We start from the raw sequence: 19,200 nt of genomic DNA, 5'->3' as shown, positions 1-19,200 counted from the left end.
TGTGTAGTTTCCATTGTCCAGTGTGGTGTTGTTTTTTTAGTGTTTGTGTATTTTGAGCACAACAGTATGTACCGCCAATGGTTTACCGCGGTTGAATGTCCACTGCGGTGATTCGTGGGTCATGATGCTGTGGGCATACTTCTGTTGGCGTATCGGTGTGGGTTTTGGTACCGCCATTTTATCACTGAACTTTGGGCTGGCGGATTTGTGTGTGTGTCTGTATAATGGCGGATTACTATGTGTGGGTCATAATACGCGTAGCGGTATACCGCCGCAGTCGCAGTATGTTGGGGGCAGTCAGAATGGCAGTAAGCAGCAGTTACTGCCAATGTCATAATGAGGGCCTATGTCTCCTGACATTTAGGGGATGGAGTTGGTAAACGTATGTTCCCATACTCCTCTGTCCAGTTTAGACCAGTTACTTCTAAAACTAGGTTGGCAAGATGCAGAGACTGTATGATTTGTACTGTTCAATTGAAGAGGAATTATTTTGCGGTCTGACCATAGGATATTAATATGGTCCCCTGCGGAAAGGTCAGGTATATTGGAGAAAATGGGGTAAAGTCGGTGACTTTGATTATAGGTGGAGGATTTGATCCATTTTGTTACTTGTACTGCTTTTAGGTCCTTTAAAAAGTTTTTAGCGATTTCACAATTATGATTTTCCAATTAGAGATTTAGGTCACCTAACATTGAAATATTTGCTGTCAGAAGACTATATTCTGCCACAATGTCAGGGGGAGCCTTTATGAACTGGGTGGCAGGACCAAATGGACGGTAAATAAGTAGTCCTGAGAAAGTGAACGTTGGCAATAGCTCCATACAAACAGCAAACCTTCACCGCTAGGAAGTGATATGGAATCAAATTTTGCGATGAGCCCTACCTTATACACCTTATAGATAATGGCTACTCCCCCTCCCTTTTTATTTCCCTTTCTGCCCTGCTTGGGGAGAGCGTAACCCTATGGGAGGGTCATTGCAACGAAAGGCATGAAGTCCTGATGAAGGCAGGTTTCGTGAGGCACATAGCTACTGGGTTCTTATACTCTAGGAAGGTGAATTATTCAAGGATGTGTAATGATCTGCAGTTAAGCTGCTAGAGCTGCCAGGGTAGGCTCTCAGCCCTTCGTGTCTCTGGGCTGTCGATGGCAATATTGCGTTTAGCAACGGCCATAGTACATTTACACTCTCTGCAGCTGTGCTTGCTGTTGTCAGGGTTGATATTGTGTAGACACGTCCTGTCTTCTGGAAGACTCAGTAACCTTAATTAGTTGTCAGAATAGCTGATCTTTGTTCTAGTTAAATGGGCAGGGGGCCTGCCCTCTGGTCCCATCCTGGCATGGGTGGGCGGAGATGGGCTTGGCTTTGGCGCGCCCGTTGCGAGCGTCCGCACACTGGTGTACATTAAGTAGAAGGGGCCAAATGTGAACAGTTAGCACGCTAACCAAAATGGTGCCACAGGTCAGGTGAGGCATTAAAAATTACCAACATCTGAATATGCGCCCCTCAGTGACGGAAGACTAAACCTTCCCTGCACCTCGAATCTGAACTGTGCAAAAAATACGAGCAATCTGCAGCCAGAAGCCCGATGCTAGAGGTACAATAAATCACAGTTTTACTATAATCAGCAGTGAACAGCAGTAATTGGCTTTTTAGCAGCAAGAGCGTATTTGAAAGGGATTCAATTTAACACAAGGTAAATAACTGCATTTAAAAATTAAACCATTAAAAAAATAATCACTAAAACTTAAGCGTTCTAAATAAAATACAGAAGTGTGTACCTGAGCTGTTGCTGCATCTGTGCCCAGGGCACATTAAATAGCTAGACTAATGTTGTCCTATGGGAGAGGTGGGCCTTGCAGTAGTGAAAAACGAATTTAAGAGTTTTTCACTGCCAAGACATGCAAGGCTTAAGAGTGCATGTCCTACTTTTAAAACAAAATTGCACCCTGCTCTCTGGGATGTCCAGGGCCTACCCTAGGAGTGAAATATGCAATAAGAAGGAAGACATAGGTGGTCATTACAACCCTGGCGGACGGTGTTAAAGCTGCGGAAATACCGCAAACAGGCCGGCACTTATTTGGGACCTGATGAACGTTAAGTTCTCCCTGTATCTGACTCTACTGACTTGTTCTTCACATTCACCAGAGACCACGGACATGTCACTAACAAATAGTTAATGAACCGTGCTTTCCATTCATCATTCCGTTTTTTTCTAGCGTTACATACTCTTTCTCCAGTCTACCCCTATCACTAAAAGATGGCCGTCTTCTTTTCTTTCACATTATCGGCTTACACATGGGACTTCTACGCAGCACAGTCCTTTTTTAATGTCGACAATACGCTCGCACATTAATACGTGCGGGCGCTTAACACGTCGGACGTTTCACTTCAGACAACAGCTGAACCGAGCTTCATCTCCAAGGTATTTCCGCCCTTTACTAGCTTCACAGACGCTAAGATTCTCTACCTGCCCCCCGTGATACGTTTCACCTCCTCCATTAGACCATCAACTTGGCCGCACATTATTCACTTGTCACTTGTAATCTCCTCTCAGAACCTCAGACCCGCACATCCAAACGACTTCTCTCTCCACTTACTACCCGGCACCACACACCTTAGTTTGTAGAACTTTTTACAGTTAGTTGTCAAACTATGGTGTGTTCGTGCCCTCGCAATCTCTTAACCGACCACGGGTCCCATGGGGGCTAACTTTACTGGAGTAGCTTAGTTTAATCTGCACGGTTGGTTTTCCGATATTCTCTTTATTTTATTTTTTCTCCGGACTAACCTGGTGTGTAACCAACACACACCACAGCTCCTCGCCCGTCATGTCCATTAGTGTACACGTGTTCCTTACCGCTTAGGGACTTATCCCTTCTTTGTTAAAAATTATTTAAAAAATTTTGTTTGTAAATGTTTGATCTATACCGTTCTGCTTTTTCCTCTCTTTACTTACGTCTCTTTTGACCCATTTATTAGTCTGCATTACTTCCAACACCCCGTTAACATGGCCCCTCTCCCTTCTCTTCCCCCCCCCCCTTCTAGGTGCTTGCTGCTGTTTAATTTCACTTACTTGAAGGTTCTGCATGAAAGTTAGACTTTATACCTTTTGCATCCACTCCACCTCATACTGCTTAATTTTCTAGGGAACTTTTGGAGGCTTATCAGGGCTTCCTCGCCTTCCCTCTTCAACAACTGGAGAAACCACATTCGACTTAGCTAATCCAGCTCTTTCTCCAAAACCTACCGACATACCAACCACGTCCGTACTCTCCCTGGCCGGATAGGCCCAGGTATGTTTACGGAGTACAGAGACTCCTAGTGGGTTTCTTCACCCACCGCCTAATATGACCTTTTTTCTTTTCTACCATTTTAGTCACTTAGTTGTTACGTCTTTCTCTATCCCAACACTCGTGCTGCTATTTTTACTACACATCGCCTGGGCTATTTGTGCATTTCAACCCAATACGTAATCTCTCTGTACTTCTTGTTTTCTTTTCTCTTTTCCACTGGATCATTTGGGTGTCACATTCACGTCTTCCGCTTTTTCCCCTCTCACCTCGATATCACTAATAGGACACACTTTGAGTACATAGTTTGCCATGCCAATCACCTTCCTCTCACTAGTGTGTGCATGCTCACACTTTCTAACACTAGCGGAGCACGAGTTCAAGTTACTTATTTTTCTGACATGTATATACACTGAGTAATATACGACACTTAGCATTGATTATTGTTTTACAGCCTTGAAAAAGTCACTTGTGTGACGAAACACGTGTTGGCTGTTTCTCTGCACTAATGAAAAACTCATCTATGACCAACACGGTCTAAAGGATTAAACACCTTGATCAACATCAACTTGGAATCAGTGTTTTTTTCTCCGCTTCTGGATCCACATTACCTAGGGAAACTGTTTCCCATTGATATAACCGGACTTTACTTCTCTGAGTGCCTGGTCATTCTGGACTAATTTTCATTGTGTATCTTATACACAACTTTCAGTGCCCATCGGGTAGTGAGGCACTAGACCAATTTGGCACCAGTTTCTCGCTTCTTTGACTCTGTTGCTCAAAACAAACTGTAACGATACGGAGGTGCGGCACTCTGACCGCCACTACCCTTTTTCGCTGTGTGTTTACTTGGCTATGGACAAAAAAAGGGAATCACGACCGTGGTGGAAACCGCCAACAAAGACAGCCACTTTAACACATCGCCCGCCACGGCGGTACAGACAAACAGCGCGGCGGTCACCGCCAACAGACAGGCGGGAGACAATGTACTGCCCACACTATTATGACAGGCCAATCCGCCACCTTTTCCGGGGCGGATTCTCCGTGGATAAAAACACGGCGGAAACAGCTTTTGCTATGGGAAAACGCTCACCTTAACACACTCCACGAGGAACGACGACTCCATGGAGCCGGAACTCCACATCCTACCTGCCTTTGTCTTTCTGCTCCTCTACGACCAACAGCGACGTAGGCACAGAAGATACCGGTGAGTACTGCATCTACGACACGGGGGAGGGGAGAGGCAAAAGTTAGGGGGACACCCAGCAAACACCCCCACCCTCGCATATCACAACATACACACCAATGCAGTCAAAAATATCACATGAACAACCCACAATCCCCCCGGAAGAATGCAAAGACAAAGCGAATTTCGGTCAAACATTGTAATGTGCCAATATACATGTCATACAAAAATATACTGATATATATCTCGAAATCTGTCATAATTATATATACAATACAAGAAGTAGTGCAGATATGTACACATCAATGTCTGTGCACCAACAGTCCAAAATTGCATGGGCGAGGCCCACAATAGATACCTGACCAAAATCGGAGAGAACACTGCCGGGGCATCAGATAGAAACACTACAGGCACCTCAGGGGGAAGGGAAGGGGGGGCACCTCAGCCACATGAATGCAAAGCCAGATCCACGACGGGGCTCCATGCCCATTGATGTATCCTGGGGAGTGCAAAGCCACAGTCTCACAAGTCCCTACAGTGGGTGGTTTGCCCACTGTTACATCCTGGGGAGTGCAAAGCCACAGTCTCACAAGTCTTTACAGTGGGTGGTTTGCCCACTGTTACATCCTGGGGAGTGCAAAGCCACAGTCTCACAAGTCTTTACAGTGGGTGGTTTTCCCACTTTTACATCCTGGGGAGTGGAAAGCCACAGTCTCACAAGTCTCCCAAGTGGGTGGGTTGCCCACTGTTACATCCTGGGGAGTGCAAACCCACATTTTCGCTAGTATCTGCATTTCTCTACTGGTACTGGGTGGGACTGGTGCCCAGACAGGATGAGTCTCCCCGTGAAAGTTCATGTCCTGTCACTGTCCCAGCTGCACATGGGATACGGATGCCTGATGTGGCGGCCTATTCATACCCACACAGTGTTTGCCTTGTTCAGCGGTCTTCACCATGGCAGTCTTTGCCCTGTTCAGCGGTCTTCACCATGGCGGTCTTTGCCCTGTTCAGCGGTCTTCACCATGGCGGTCTTTGCCCTGTTCAGCGGTCTTCACCATGGCGGTCTTTGCCCTGCTCAGCGGTCTTCGCCCTGTTCAGCGGTCTTCACCATGGCGGTCTTTGCCCTGCTCAGCGGTCTTCACCATGGCAGTCTTTGCCCCGTTCAGCGGTCTTCACCATGGCGGGCTTTGCCCTGTTCAGCGGTCTTCACCATTGCGGTCTTTGCCCCGTTCAGCGGTCTTCACCATGGCGGTCTTTGCCCTGTTCAGCGGTCTTCACCATAGCGGTCTTTGCCCTGTTCAGCGGTCTTCACCATGGCGGTCTTTGCCCTGTTCAGCGGTCTTCACCATGGCAGTGTTTGCCCTGTTCAGCGGTCTTCACCATGGCGGTCTTTGCGCTGTTCAGCGGTCTTCACCATGGCGGTCTTTGCCCTGTTCAGCGGTCTTCACCATGGCGGTCTTTGCCCTGTTCAGCGGTCTTCACCATGGCAGTCTTTGCCCTGTTCAGCGGTCTTCACCATGGCGGTTCGGATACTGACACTGGTGTGTGGCATGACGATCTCCACACTGGACATTGGTGTGTGGCATGACGATCTCTACACTGGACATTGGTGTGTGGCATGACGATCTCCACACTGGACATTGGTGTGTGTCATGACGATCTCTACATTGGACATTGGTGTGTGGCATGACGATCTCCACACTGGACATTGGTGTGTGGCATGACGATCTCCACACTGGACATTGGTGTGTGGCTTGACGTTCCATCATTGCCCAGCGGGGCTGTGGGATCCTGGTCCCTCCTGGGCTGTGACTCTGGCGGTGGTCTCCTGACCAGTAACGATACTTGGGCCCTCCTGGGCTGTGACTCTGGCGGTGGTCTCTGGACCAGTGACGATACTTGGGCCCTCCTGGGCTGTGACTCTGGCGGTGGTCTCTGGACCAGTGACGATACTTGGGCCCTCCTGGGCTGTGACTCCGGCGGTGGTCTCCTGACCAGTAACGATACTTGGGCCCTCCTGGGCTGTGACTCTGGCGGTGGTCTCTGGACCAGCGACGATACTTGGGCCCTCCTGGGCTGTGACTCTGGCGGTGGTCTCCTGAGCAGTAACGACGGTGCTGACGGTTGTGTCTCGACCGCCGGAAATGATGGCGCACTTCTCCGCCGTGACACTCACAACAGGCTGAGCAGACTTCCTCGGGACCTTCCCCACCTTCTTTGGAGTTACAGCTGACTCACCATTCGCCTTCGATCCCATTTCAGTTGTTGTCCCACCAGGAGTCTTGACACGGTCCCGTCGTCCACTCTCCAATTTCAGAGCCTTTACAGGGGGTGGGCTGCCAGTGCCTTGGCTCCGGGTCCTACCGCCTGCCCTGGTGGACGGTGCACTCCAAAAACCTGGAACACGCACCACTGGCACTGGAGGCTTTTTGGCTGAGGCGCTACGACGGGACTGATGAACTGGAGGGGGGTGGTGGGGGCAAACAGGTCAATTTGGCAGAGGGACAGTTTCTGACGGACACTGGGATGGGTAGCTGGAGGGGGTCTGGGAGTGGAGGTAGAGGAGGTGGTTGTAGGAGGTGTCACTTTAGGTGTTTTGGGTGCAGGTACTGGAGGCTGTCGTGAGGTGGATGGATGTTGGGTGAGTGATTGCCGGCGTTTGGGTACTTTGGGAGGGGGCGTCACAGACACACTGGGAGAGGACACAGGGGACGTGTAAATTGCAGTGAGGGTGGTGAGTGCAGGTGAGCGGCTTGTGGTGCTGGGTGTCCTGGTGCGAGTCCTAGTGCCTGTAGATGTGGTGCATGCAGGTGTGTGTGTAGACGAGACTGGGAGGGAGGAGGGAGAAGAGGAGGAGGGGGACACAGTGGAGACAGTGGATGTTGCTGTGTCTGTATGGGTGTGATGCTTGTGTGAGTGCCTGTGGTGTGTGTGGTGCCTATGTTTGCTTGAGCTACTTTTGGGTGTTGACTTGTGTGCAGGCTGGTCTGTAGGTGTGCTTGGGATGGGCTGGGGTACAGGGGATTGGGTCTGGGTGCAGGAAGTTGGAGGGGGGAGGCTGGACACAGGGACAATGGCTGCCATCAGTGCTGAGGCCAGAGATTGCAGGGTTCGCTAAAGGACAGCCTGACCAGAATGAATGCCCTCCAGGAATGCATTACCGTGTTGCAACTCTCGTTCTACACCCTGGATGGCATTCACAATGGTAGACTGCCCAACAGTGAGTGACCTGAGGAGGTCAATGGCCTCCTCACTGAGGGCAGCAGGGGTGACTGGGGCAGGGCCTGAGGTGCCTGGGGCGAAGGTGATGCCCACCCTCCTGGGTGAGCGGGCACAGGGCGAACGCTGAGGGGCTGCTGGGAGGGCGGTGCTGGTAGGGGAGGTGGCAGCTGTACCTGTAGAAGTGGGGCGCACAGATGGTGCCGCCACCACAGGGGAGCTCACATCGGCGGACGAGTCTGTGTCGCTGGTTGGTGATCCTGTGGCCGACGTGAAGCTCCCCTCGCCCTCCGTCCCACTGGTGCATTCAGAGTCTGTGGTGTGGCCCTCCATGGCCATGTGGGATGCAGCTCCCTCGTGCTCCGGTGCCACTGTACCTCCGCCTGATGATGCTGTTGCACAAAAGGACAGGGAGAGCAGGAAAAGGGGGGGAGACAGAATAAAGAGAGTTTTAGTGCATGGCATACCTCTACCGTTGGCGGACAAGACAGACGCAGCAGCCCCATGTATTACGCCGTGCTCCTGCCCTCTGCACATGCAATTTCTGGGACATGGCCTACATGGCAATGGTCGAAATCTGCGCACATGGATGGCAAAGGGGCACCTATACATCAACTTGCCTCTGTTCTGAGCTGGGGTAGAATCCCACATGGCCTACATTACGGAGGGGCCTTGCCTACCTAACTCGCCCTGGCCTATGGCTACCCACAGCCCACCTCCCCCACCCAGACACCTCCACTGCACGCAAAGTCCACAGAATGAGGTTGTACTCACCCCCTTGTGTCTGCTGTGATGTCCTTAAGTGCCCATCCAACTCCGGGTAGGCCACCGCCAGGATCCGGAACATCAGGGGGGTCATGGTGCGACGGGCACCCCTCCCACGTTGGGAGGCCATCCCCAGCTGAGCCTCCGCCGTCTTCTTGCTGCAGCGGCGAATGTCCTCCCATCTCTTACGGCAGTGGGTGCCCCGTCTCTGGTGGGCCCCCAGGGTCTGGACTTCCTTGGCGATGGCACGCCAAATGTCCCTCTTCTGGTGGGCGCTGACCTACATGACATGCACAAGGAAAGAGGAACAGTCATTATCTACTGCACCGTCAATGTGAGTGGCCCCCTCCCAACTCTGTCCATGTGGCCCATTCATCCCCATGCATTTCTGTTGTAATAACTCTGCCCCCTTCCCTCTCCCACCCAGCCCTGTCCACCCAGGCCTAGCCCATCCAACGTGCTCCCTGTGTACTAACCTGTTGGTCTGGAGGACCGTAGAGTAGCATGTACTGGGGGAGGACCCCATCCACAAGTTTCTCCAACTCCTGTGCAGTGAAGGCAGGGGCCCTTTCCCCAGACGCAGCAGCCATCGTCGCTTCCAGACCGAGGTCACAGCAGCACTAGCAGTGTAGGTCCTCTCCTGTCGAAGGTCAGTTATCTAGTGATTGAAGAGATAGAAAATGGTGGTGACGTCCGCGGCGGTGACGTCCGCGGCGGGGCGCATCATCACCGCCAGCGCACCTGTTCATTGGCTCCTGGGACCCATAGGGTCCAATGTTAACCAATGCAGCATTGCGCCGTGCTCTACGACCGCCTACCGCGACGGTGTCCAACGCCAGCGCAGTTACCCCACAATTCCATTGTCCCAGTTTAGAGGTCAGGCAGCCGCCATTTCAGGGGCCCAATGGCTTCATTTACTACTGCGTCACACATACTGAGGCCTACACTCAAAACATTTCCCGGATGGGTTAATTGTCTGTTGTAGTCTCGTGTGTGACTGTGGGTACATACCTGGAGGAATGGTGACAGTTTCTTCGATGTTGTCCTTCTTAGGCACCGTCTGTTGGGACATATGGGAACATGGCGGAATCCGCCGGTGTACCGACCGCTGGTGGACCTGTTGACAATGGAAGAGAGACATTTGATCGTGACCTACCGGTTCGACCGTGCCACAATCCAGGAACTATGCACACAGTTGGAGCCAGACCTGATGTCACCAATCCGCCATCCGACTGGAATCCCCCCTGACGTTCAGGTGCTGTCAGTGCTCCATTTCCTTGCAAGTGGGTCATTTCAGACAACTGTGGCCATGGCATCAGGGATGTCCCAGCCTATGTTTTCCAACGTGGTGTCCAGAGTGTTGTCTGCCCTGCTGAAACACGTAAGGAGATACATCATTTTCCCTGAGGTTGAGGATTTGCCTACAGTGAAAGGTGACTTCTATGCCCTTGGACATATCCCCAACGTCATAGGTGCCATTGATGGGACCCATGTAGCTCTGGTCCCCCCCGCAGGAGTGAACAGGTGTACAGGAACAGGAAGAGTTATCATTCCATGAATGTCCAGATGGTCTGTTTGGCAGACCAGTACATCTCGAAGGTAAATGCTATGTTCCCTGGCTCAGTGCATGACGCCTACATCCTGCGGAATAGCAGCATCCCTGATATGATGGGTCAACTCCAGAGGCACCGTGTATGGCTATTGGGGGACTCTGGTTACCCCAACCTGTCCTGGCTATTGACCCCAGTGAGGAATCCCAGGACCAGGGCAGAGGAACGGTACAATGAGGCCCATGGGCGGACTAGGAGGGTGATCGAACGCACCTTCGGCCTCCTGAAGGCCAGGTTCAGGTGCCTCCATATGACAGGTGGGTCCGTATTCTACTCACCGAAGAAGGTGTGCGACATCATCATCGCCTGCTCCATGCTCCATAATTTGGCATCGCAACGCCAGGTGCCTTTTCTGCAGGAGGATGATCCAGATGACGGTGTTGTAGCAGCGGTGGAGCCTGTGGAGCCTGTGGGCAGTGATGAGGATGAAGCTGATGAAGAAGAAAACGACAACAGGGAGTCAGTCATACAGCAATATTTCCAGTGAGACACAGGTGAGTACATTTTCAGGTTTAACATAACATTAACTTTCACACGTCTACCTCTATCCTGTACCTACATTTCACTCACTATTTGTTAACTGAGTTGTCCCCTTCCATTTCAGTTTCACAAATGTGGTAACCTACGTGTCAACAGCTTGCACCCTTGAAAGGCTTGTGATGTGTGACATTGGTATGTTGGCCTTCCAATGGGTAACCATTTTTGACACTGTAATTGACAATACAAAGTTCAAAATCATTGACTGACTCCAGTTTTATTAGTGTTTCAAGGGTGTTTATTTAAGTGCATAACAATGAAGGGGGGTTGTGAAATGGGGATGGGTTATGGTGGAAGAATGTCCAGGGCAGAGTCCAGTCTATTAGTCTCACAGGTACATTGCACATCTGGCCATTGGAAGTGGAGCTGGGGCAGTTCCGATTTGGACAGGGTAACAAAGTGGTACAGTGGGGGGACAATCAGGGTGGTCTTATTTCCTGGCGGGGGTCTTGCCATCTTGCTCTGTCCTGTTCCTGGATCTCAGGGACCGCTTTCGTGGTGGTTGTCCGTCTGCAGGGGGTGGGGTGCTGGTGTGTTGGTCCTGTGGCGGGGCGTCCTGCCCACTAGCGCCGGCGGAGGTGGTGGGCATTTCATCGTCCTGGCTAGTGTCAGGGGCCCCTTGGAGTGCCACGGTGTCCCTCAAGGTCTTTTGAATGTCCGTCAGCACCCCTAAAATGGTGCCCAGGGCGGAGCCGATGGTCCTGAGCTCCTCCCTGAACCCCAAATACTGCTCCTCCTGCAGACGCAGGGTCTCCTGCAACTTGTCCAGGTCCGTTGCCATCGTCTGCTGGGAGTGGTGGTATGCTGCCATGATGGAGGAGAGGGCCTTGTTGAGAGTAGGTTCCCTTGGCCTGTCCTCCCTCTGTCGCACAGCAGCCCTGCCAGTTCCCCTGTGTTCCTGTGCCTCCGTCCCCTGGACTGTGTGCCCACTACCACTGCCCCCAGGTCCCTGTTGTTGTTGGGGTGTTGGGTTAGCCTGGGTGCCCTGTAGTGGTGGACACACCGCTGATTGACCTGTCCTGGGTAGGGAGGTATGGGCCTGCTGGGTGGGTGCTGTGCTGGTGATACCAGAGGGAGGAAGTTCGGTGTTGGGCTGTGGCTGGGCAAGGGGAACCAACTGTCCTGAGGCCCACGATGGTCCGGGCTGGTCATCAAGATCCAGTAGGGCAGAGCTGCTGTCGTCACTGTGGGCCTCTTCTGGGGGTGGAGTGGTGTTGTCTGGACCCTCTGGTGTGGTGACGTTCCTTCAGGTTCCTGCGGGGGTATAAGTACATGATTATTGCATGTGTGTGTTTCATGGTGTGCAATGGTTGGGTGTGCGTGTACACCAATGCAGGCATTCCTGTGTGGGGGCTTGTGTGCTGATGGTTGGGGGGTGTTCTGGGTATGTGCAGTGGGCATGCTTTAGTGATGGGTATCCATGCTTAGTAGTGTCATGCAGGTCTTGGGGTTGGGATGGGTGGTTGGTGTTATGGGTACATTAGTGAGGAATTAGGGTGATAGGGGAGGGTGTGAGGGTGGGGGTGTGTGATAGCATGTAGGTAAGTCATATTTAAGATTTGACTTACCAGTGTCCGTTCCTCCAACGACTCCTGCGAGGCCCTCAGGATGCAAGATGGACAAGACTTGCTCCTCCCACGTTGTTAGTTGTGGGGGAGGAGGTGGGGGTCTGCCGCCAGTCCGCTGAACCACGATGTGGTGCCTGGATACCATGGAACGCACCTTCCCCCGTAGGTCGTTCCACCTCTTCCTGATGTCCTCCCTATTTCTTGGGTGCTGTCCCACGGCGTTCACCCTGTCGACTATTTTTTGCCATAGCTCCATCTTCCTGGCTATGGATGTGTGCTGTACCTGTGAGCCAAATAGCTGTGGCTCTACCCGTAGGATTTCCTCCACCATGACCCTGATCTCCTCTTCGGAAAAGCAGTGGTGTCTTTGGCGTGCCATGGGGTGGTGTGTGTGATGTGTGAGGTGGTGTATGTGGTGATGAGTGTGGTGAGTGTAGTGGTATGTGGTGTTTTGTGCGTGGATGTTGTGTGGGTGATGGTGTAGTGTGCCTCTGTGTGATGGGGTTCTCTATTCTGTGCTGTCTCTCTCTGGCCTTCTCTCTAATTTTGGGTCATAGGGGTTTGTGGGTGATGTGGGTGTGTGTTTTATATTGAGTTGGGTGTGTGGGAGTGTTGTTTGTATGTGTATCAGGTGTGTGTATTTGGAATTGTCCAATGTGGCGGTGTTTTGGAGCTGTGTGTGTATTTTGAGCGCGGCGGTGTGTACCGCCAATGGAATACCACGGTTGAAAGACCGCTGCGTGGATTCCTGGGTCGTAATAGCATGGGCGTGTTTCTGTTGGCGTGGAGGTGGAAGATTTGTTTCCGCATGTTTATCGCTGACCTTTGGTGTGGCGGAATTGTGTGGGTGTCTGAATTTCGGCGGATTCCGTGATGTGTGTCATAATAGCTGTGGCGGGCTCCCGCCGCCGCGGCGATGTGTTGGCGGTCTTCTGCACGGCGGTAAGCGCCTTATACCGCCAATGTTGTAATGACCCCCAAAGTCCTGGCAAAAGATTTATTTTTCCGGATCGGAACGGCAGTTTAAAACTGCACCCAAAGGCTGCAATGGCAGGCCTGAGACATGTTAAAGTGTTCCATAAGTGGGTGGCATAATCAGTGCTGCAGGCTCACTAGTAGCATCTAATGTACAGGCCCTGGGAACAGGTAGTGCCATTTTTAGGCACTTACAAGTAAATTAAATATTAAATATGCCAATTAGGTATAAGCCCATTCTATCATTTTTAAGTGAAGAGCACAAGCACTTTAACACTGGTCAGCGGTGGTAAAGTATGCAGAGTCCAAAAGGCAGCAAAACAAAGTCAGAAAACATGAGGGTTAAGGTCAAAAAGTTAGTGGGAAAGCCATGCCAAGGATACCAGGTCTACCACAGAATGAACCACAAAAGTCACAAAAATAACCTATGCTTAACCCTCTGGTAGCGGTCAGCTTTAACATAGAGGCCATGTGTAAAATATTTATGCAGCACACAAACAGTAATGAAGAACAATCCTAAACCAATTTAAATAAATAGAGTAAAATGTAATAAATAAAATGATACCAGAGCGGAAAAGTCCAACCAGTAGAACCTGAGATACAGTTTTAAAGTTTTTAGTGATAATAGTGCCTAAAAACACAAAGGGCCACTTGAGATCACCTGTTTATGCTGGACAAGTCACAAGTTCAGTCTGACTGAGATGGAGCACAGGTTGGATACAGGGACCACGTTAGTCCCACCGAAAAGTTACCAGCAAAGTCTGGTGCAAAAACTTCCATTCTCATTAAAAGAGGCAACGAAGAACAGACTTAGCGTTGCTGACCATCATTCCTGCAGTGCAAAGAGCCAGTCAGGCTTTGTGGAGGTCTTTGTTGTAGCTTTGCCTTACTAGTCATTGCAGGCTACCGTTGCAGTGGCACGAAGTGCAGGTCTTGTATTGCTGGTCACCATGGACTGTTTTTGGCACAAAGGGCATGTCACACTGGAGCTTTGTATTGGCGGTCAACAATCTTGGCTCAAGATGGCCCATATGGATGGGGTGGCTTCGGGCGCCAAGATGGCGGTCGCACTCTGAGAGTGCTCTGGACCCCTCCGTCATCCGCCTGATTTTGCCGCGATCTGCGGAGTTAACGGCACTACCCCATGCACTCCTGTGGACTCCCTTCCCCTTGGGGAGCACGCACAGATGAAAAAAGCGATCCGTAACGGCCCCCGTGTCCCTCCCGCACCTCGTCTAATTCAAACAAAATGGCAGCCGGGTTCAAGCCGCCTCGGCGAGACTGAGACCCGGAGCCTCGGACGAGGTCAATCTGAACCGGAGCCCCTGCAAGGGCTAATGAAAAGAATTGGAGCGGCGCTCCTGTCACAAGCCCCCAGAGGCATGGGAATGCCACCGGTGGGTGAGGCGCCTGCTGAGTTGGGCCGCCGTCGTGCCCCCTGCCGGAGGTGGGGCAGTGTGAGTCCGCGGCTGCCGTCGTGGAGGAGACGGGGGCACAGAACACGGTGCGGTGCCCCTTGAAGGGAGGATAACGTGCCCGCCGGCTGGGGACCGTGGCGGACGAATTGGAGTGTGCAGCGCCCGGGGTCCCCGGAGGAGCTAGAGGCGCGTGCGGCCCCTGGGAGAGCAGTCGGGCGCAGCGAGACCGCGCTGTGAAGCAAAACCAGGACCACAGCGCATGAAAGAAAGTAAATGCCACAAGCGGAACAGGGGCACCCCGACCCGGTAGGAGGAGAGGAGAGGAGGGTGCGAGGACCCGGGTTGCCTGGGCAACATCCCTGAGGCACTGAGCTGACAAACCCTTTCCTCGGATACCACGAGGGCCGGAATTGAACAGTAACCAAGCGAGGGGAGGAGGGATCCTCTAAATCCCCCACGAGTGCATAAGGCTGCGGCACGGGTAACGAGCACCCACTGGCCCTTAGGACAAATACCAGAATCAGCCCCAACACGGAGAAATTGACGCCCCAGGGGTGCCGGGGAGGGGCCTCGGGGTGCTAAAAGTTCCCCTGAGTCTTGGGGGACTCGACGGTGCCAGAGGAGGGGACCCTGTTCCAGTGGCCCGCAGGACTCAACACCGCTGCCGGGACCCCCGCTCTTCGCTCCCCGGGTTGGCCCGACCGAGGAGACAGACTGTTCCTAGACTGCTGAGCCTCGAATAAAGAATAGTGCTCCCACTACCAGGCCCGCATCGCCTGGGGCCACTGTGGCTCCGGGGTGGTGCTCTCTTGTGGTCCCCGAACGCGGAGAGCTCCATGAATGCTGAGACTCGACAGACAATTCTATACAAGACAATACAACCTGTGCCCTGCCAGTGTAATAAGATGGGAAGAGACAAACCGAACAAACAGCCTCCTGCCTCCCAGCAAAAGATTGACCAGTTCACAGCGCCGGCAGGTCCGCGGAGAGACGGAGACTCAGCCAGCGGAAGCCCAGCCCCGGATGGAGTGAATGCCATCCTCCTGGCGATTCAATCATCGCAGACCGCCGTGGAGACCAAGATCGGAGGGGTCTGGGAGGACATGGGCCTAATTAGACAGGACCTCAGAAACGCGGTGGGCCGAATCACTACGGTAGAACACCGGGTCTCCCAGACCGAAGATGAACTATCCGATCTCAAAACCAAAGTGGCCCAACTCCAAACCCGTACTAACGAATTACACCGCCCTACGGAAGACGCAGAAAATAGCGCAAGACGCAACAACCTGCGCTTTGTTGGATTTCCGGAGGGCGCGGAGGAGGACAAAGCTCCCGAATTCCTGGAGCAGTGGATCAAGACCTGGATCCCAGACCAATCCCTCTCACCTTGGTTTGCGATCGAACGTGCTCACAGGGCTCTTGCTCCACGCCCACCGCCAGGCGGACCCAGGCGCCCGATGATTGCACGCTTCTTTAATTTCAAAGACCGAGACATTATCCTTAAGGCAGCCAGGTGCTCAGATAACCTTCAATGGGAGAACCACAAGATCCTAATATTCCCTGACTACACCCGTGAAGTGCAGATTCGCCGCCGATCTTATGAACATGTCAAACAAAAGCTAAGAGCAATGCAACTCACCTACATGCTATTATTCCCGGCCAGACTCAAGGTCCTAATGGCCGGAAAGACCTTCTTCTTCGACTCCCCGGAGGAGGCGTGGGACTGGCTGACTGAAGAGGGCTCCGGGGCTCGGCGGGGTCCCCGGGACCCGGTGGGCGGCCCCTCCCGTGAGGTGCCCCCCGTTGGGAGGGCCACGGAGAAGCAGACGACGAACCAGATCCAAGAAGGGTAGGCAGAAAGATTCGGACACCAACACGAACAATGGAACACCCTCGGCCTCCGATGCACGGGAGGGGGGGGCCTCCGGCAGATCGCAGGGTCCTCGGGGCCCAGCCCGGGTCACAGACGACACCAACCTGAGCCAGTCTCCGGAACTCGGCTGAGACGGGACAGGCAACTTCTGACGGAGAGGGGGGGACACGTTCGAGATGCCCATCCTGGACGTGCGGCTATTGGAGGTGACACTTCAGAGGTCTCATGACCCCCTTGGTATACTTTCTGTGAGACTTACTTAAAAGCCGTTAACTGCATTTGATCCGACTAAAGGGAGGGGTCCACCACTCCACTCCAATAGCAGTCCCACTGGCTGCTTTGTTACAGTTGGGTAATGGGGCGACAGATGCTTCCAGGGTGGGAGTATGGGGTGGGGGGCGGTTGGGGGGTAAAAAGTTTGACATGGGTTTAGATAGTATTGTGTTGTTAAGTTTATTTTGTTATCTTAATACTTCACTTTAGCCATGTCACTGACATGCACAGGCTCACTAGTCCAAATTCTAAATGTCTTTACATCTGTAATGAAAACAGATGTGTTTGACCACTGACTATGTGTTGCACCACTTTGCATATTAGTTGTTCAGTGTTCACCAGTTGCAGATTACATTTTGTATTCAGTTTAGCTGCCTATTGGCTTTATCATGTCATTAGACATTGCAGTTGAGACACTGTTGTTTAGCTGTGTTTTTCCACCTGGTAATTAAGCTTGTTTTCTCGTATTTCTTCCTCACTGAACACGAACAGCTCATGATAAGAACGTACATATTTTTTGTTTTCTTCAGTGCAGTGAACAGGAGAGCCTTGAAAGGCTGGCCAGTTTTCAACGATTTTCTTCCAACTCTGACCTACAATAGCCAGCATGTTTGAATATTTCCATCTGAGGGGGGGCTTGTAGAAGGCTCTTTCCATGGTTGTTTAAGATATAAAAGAGGTGGCCCTGCTCAGTAGCTAGGGAATTACCAAGACCTCGGTCAGGATTGGACATCAAATGCCTGACACTTGTCCCGTGAGGTTGGATATCTCTTTATCGCAGTTGAATGGGGTCATCTTCGTGCTGGCATGAGAAAGATGAAGAGCTTGACAGGCCCTAAGGTGATGAATTTTTAATTTATTCTTTGCTTTGCAATTATGATATAATATGATCACATATATTTGCTGTGTACATTTCAGGTGAGAATCATTGTGGTATATTTTCCTTTCGGTGCTGGGACTATTTTTAAACGTGTTCTTTCAACCTACTAATCTCTTTTTAGGAACCTTGTGGTGAAGTAATAATAAATGTCTTCTTTGAAATAAGAAGTGCTTTCCAGAGATTTTTGTCAGCTCGGTCATTAGTGAAAGAAAAACAACATCTCATATTCAGAGGTAGCGATATGTGTTTTCAATATTGTAACACAGCAACAGCTCACTGATATTATTGCAAATAATCTCTGTGACCCTGCCCCTCCTTTCTCATATGTGAGGTCCTGTTTTAATATATAAAAAACCTTTTTTATGTATATAGCATGGAATTTAAAGACATTTCTGTGTAAAATGTCTGTAAAATTCACCCACATTTAATATAAATTAAAGGAAAACAGTAGCTAAAACAATCTGTTTAAGAATTATTCATGGCCATAAGGGACAGAGACTGCACACCAGAGCTGTGTCTGTCAGGGGCCCCCTGAAAGACTAGGGCCCTGGGCCAGTGCTGAGGTTGCCCATGCCTTAAATCATCACCGGGGGGACCTCTGAAGCTTGTTGTGTTCCTGTAGCTCACACAAGAGTTCAGACAACTGACCATTTGGTCACTTTGGTTAACCTGGGTGAAAGCGGGGAGGTTGAGTCTTCCTTCTCAGACAGCAAGACAAACCTTCAAGCAGGAGGGCAGCCAGTGGCTCTGGACGCGCAATGTTTATACCTGGTGTCAGCCTTTGTGTGGAGGGACTCACTGTCCTACCCCTACATCTGGTTCTGGAAAGTCCTTCTCCTTACCCTGTCAAGGCTCCAAACTTTCTGGGGGTGACAAATGCAGAGCAGGCCTGGTGTCATGTTTCTTTGTGTCTTCAGGAGGCAGAGCCCTTTATTGTGTAAGTGGGGCTGGACAGAGCCCCTTCCCAGTCTTCCTATCAGGATGGCCTACCCTATCCACACCTAAGCCCGCTTTGTGTCACTGTCTAGACGGAATATACAAACCCCAACAGCAAAGTTATTTACAGCCAATGGACCCAGAACACTTGCAAAATACATAAAATCATTGGGACAAGAAAATGCCAACTTTCTCAAAGTGGCATTTTCAGAATTGTAACTTAAAATCTGACTTCACCATGAAAGAGTATTTAAAATTACAATTCATTTGAGTATAAACACAAATGCAATAAGGTAACCCAGAGTAGAGCAATGGGAGGCCTTACAACAGTGGGAAACGATTTTAGTTTTTTTTTCACTGTCAGGATATGTAAACATTAAGTACACTTGCCCTACATTTTAAATACAATGCACCCTGCCCTGTGAGCCTAGCATAGGGGGTGCTGTATATGTATTAAAAAGGAAGATATAAGCCGGGTAAAATGTTCATTGTGCCATTTCAAAACAGCTGCAGTGGCCACCCTGAGACATGTTTTAAAAGACTACTTTAGTGGGTGGCACAATGAGTGTTGCAGCCCACTAGTGGCCTTTACTTTACAGGCCCTGGGTACATGTTGTACCATATACTAGGAACTTACAAATAAAATAAATGTAACAATCATGTATAT

Source organism: Pleurodeles waltl, chromosome 3_1 (assembly GCF_031143425.1).
Source record: "Pleurodeles waltl isolate 20211129_DDA chromosome 3_1, aPleWal1.hap1.20221129, whole genome shotgun sequence".
NCBI lineage: Eukaryota > Metazoa > Chordata > Amphibia > Caudata > Salamandridae > Pleurodeles > Pleurodeles waltl.
The sequence above is the reverse complement of the archived record's forward strand: the minus strand, read 5'-3'. Positions refer to the sequence as shown.